The sequence below is a fragment of the Penaeus vannamei genome, chromosome 12 (assembly GCF_042767895.1).
Source record: "Penaeus vannamei isolate JL-2024 chromosome 12, ASM4276789v1, whole genome shotgun sequence".
NCBI lineage: Eukaryota > Metazoa > Arthropoda > Malacostraca > Decapoda > Penaeidae > Penaeus > Penaeus vannamei.
This window is the reverse complement of record NC_091560.1, coordinates 29,491,512-29,494,011: the sequence shown is the minus strand read 5'-3', so window position 1 is coordinate 29,494,011 and position 2,500 is coordinate 29,491,512. Positions and strand designations below refer to the sequence as shown.

At 46.5% G+C, this 2,500-nt stretch overlaps 1 protein-coding gene across 1 annotated transcript in view; it reads left to right on the top strand.

Annotated features, from left to right (window-relative positions):
• The window catches only part of unc-13, a gene marked incomplete at its 5' end in the record, with an annotated part of 806,055 nt that overhangs the window by 754,193 nt on the left and 49,362 nt on the right, over positions 1 to 2,500 (top strand).

The window sequence follows — 2,500 nt, the reverse complement described above, 5'->3', positions numbered from 1 at the left end:
TCTTCGCATCTCTATGGCTGTTGTTTTTTTCTTGTTTCACTTTTTTTTCCTTCTCTCCACATTTTGGTTCTTTTGCTGTTCTCAACGGCCTTCTTTCACTGCCTGTTTCTCCCTGTCATTGTGTTACGTGTTGTCTCGTCTGCCTCGCGTGGTGACGTCGACCACGTGACTGTGAAGACAAAGTGGTGTTCCGGCGCGTGCTACTTCCGCTTTATGTTCCGTCGCGCTGGCAACCTTCGTATGAATAAAAAGTTAGAGGCGTGACCTTTTGCGGACCCGGCTGTCCAAAATAAATGAAAATTGTATCAGGCTGTGGCAGGCGCAGGATTGCTGCCGAGAAGGTAACACGATTAAATGAACCTCCACTACGTAACCCGCGGGACGAGTCGGTTCCCACTTTGTCTTCATAAGATAGACGTTTTCTGTTCCGCCCACGAGAACTGGCCCCGAAGCCCCGCCACGCTCGCTCGGGGGGAGAAGAGCACGTTCTCTTGTCCGCTCCGGAATCTCGCGAGATCTAAACGATTATTAAAAGTACTTGCTCTTGTTTACTTTTAACAAGGCTTCGGGGCGGAAGTTGTCGTGCGCGGGTTCGCAGGCGCCGGCCCCTACAGAGACGGCGAGAGACGGAGAGAAAAGCGACGGAGGCTTGACATTATCGGTGTTGTGTCTTTATGTTGAGTTACGTATGCTTAGTGATGTTTCCGTGATCGTTGTGTTAACCGATGTTGAATGTGCTTCTTCCACAGGATGACTTTCAAGGTGGATCCAGATACCCATATTGATTCACTTGAGAAAGCAGAAGATAACGTTTTAGAGGGGACCTCCCATTGGTCTTGCAAGATTGCAACTACAGGTCAGGCAAAACATGTACATACCGTGGAGGATGGAAGTATGGAGGCGTATGGATCCTTCCTACATGGTGGCGCTGCCGTCGCTCTGTATACTTCCATCCTTCCACTTCCCACCACCCAACCAACCAGTGCAACTCCGCTGTAGCGGCAGACAATCTACTCTACTTACTTCTACTGTACCCAGGAGGCAGCACCTTGTAGCATCCGACTGACTCGTTTATACTAATTTGATTATTTTTTTTATTCTCTTTACACCATCCCCGCCCTGATTGTCACTTGCTCTTACTGATCACTCCGCGTCACTCCCCACCACGTACTGCCATGCAGGCCTCTCCCGCGCTCTTAGTCACCGAGTCTTGCTCTCCAGAACCCACCCAACTTGTCTTACTTACGCTGTAATGGTTGCCTCTGAGTGATTTCAGTTGATATATATATATACATATATATCTATATACATACATTTACCAGTCTTATTACTACTATGCTTCACGTATTCCAACCTTGATTTGATACATGGATCTTCCATTCCACCGTCGCTTCTGATTGCTCGTGCTGTGAATGAATTACCTTTAATACCCAGTACAAGGCTGCGATCAAGACACTTCTCTTTTTTGAATGGTAGAGGCGTTGATCAGTAGGCCAGCAGTTGGCATAAGGACCTAAAACACCTTAGTTGGATTTAATGATGGTTTATGCCTTGGGATTATCCACTGCTGGGAGCCATCTGGACGGGAATTTTGCCCCAGTAATTTTGACATGAAGTTAACCTGCCTGGACATCCGTTTAACGACGAGAAAAGAAGCTAAGAAATTCGATGATAAACCAGACTTAGAATTTTTTTGATGATAAAGTTTTTGAACCCAGTTCTAAACAGAGTTGATAACTCATTTTTAAAAAGAAAAGAAAAAAATATTTTTGAGCTCCTGAGCCCTTTTTAAGGAAGCTCCGCATTTTTTTTTTTTTTTATTATTCATTTTTTTTATTTGTAACATTTCCGAGGGGGCCTATTTTGTAAATACCTTTAACATTTCCCGAGTTTTGTTCCGAATTAATGAGCGCTAAGTCTGATTGGCTGTGTTACTAGCTTATGTAACTAAGGCAGCATGGCAGCATGTTAACTTCATGAAGCAAAATGGATTGATACACCGGTCTAGACAATAGATTGAGCCTAGTGTATATTCTAGTAATCCGTATGTAATGAGCACTTGGATCGTGTCTAGACATACAGATGCTGAGCCCCATTTCTCTTAGTGTTCTAAAACTTAAAAGCATTTCTGTAAAGGCGGGGAGGTCGGCCCCTTAAATCACGTAGGAAGGTGCTGTCTTAGAGCTTCCTCGGCGCCTCTAGGAACCTAGGTGGCCTCGCCCGCCGCTGGCATTCCCGGGATCCCGAGCCAAGAGTGTTCTCGGAGGCCTCGTGCGCACCCTGGAACTCAAGGGTGCTCCCCTGAGGCCCAGTATGCACCCTGAGACCTCTAAGAGTGCACCCTAAGAACCACTGTGTACTCGAAGACCTAAGCATACGCTAAGATCGAGCTCCTGAGTCCCAGTGTGTACCCTGATACTTAGGGATGCTCTTTTTGAGACATTGTGTACTCTGAGTCCCGCGGCTCTGCTCCTGGGACCCAGGGTGTACTTCGAGACTC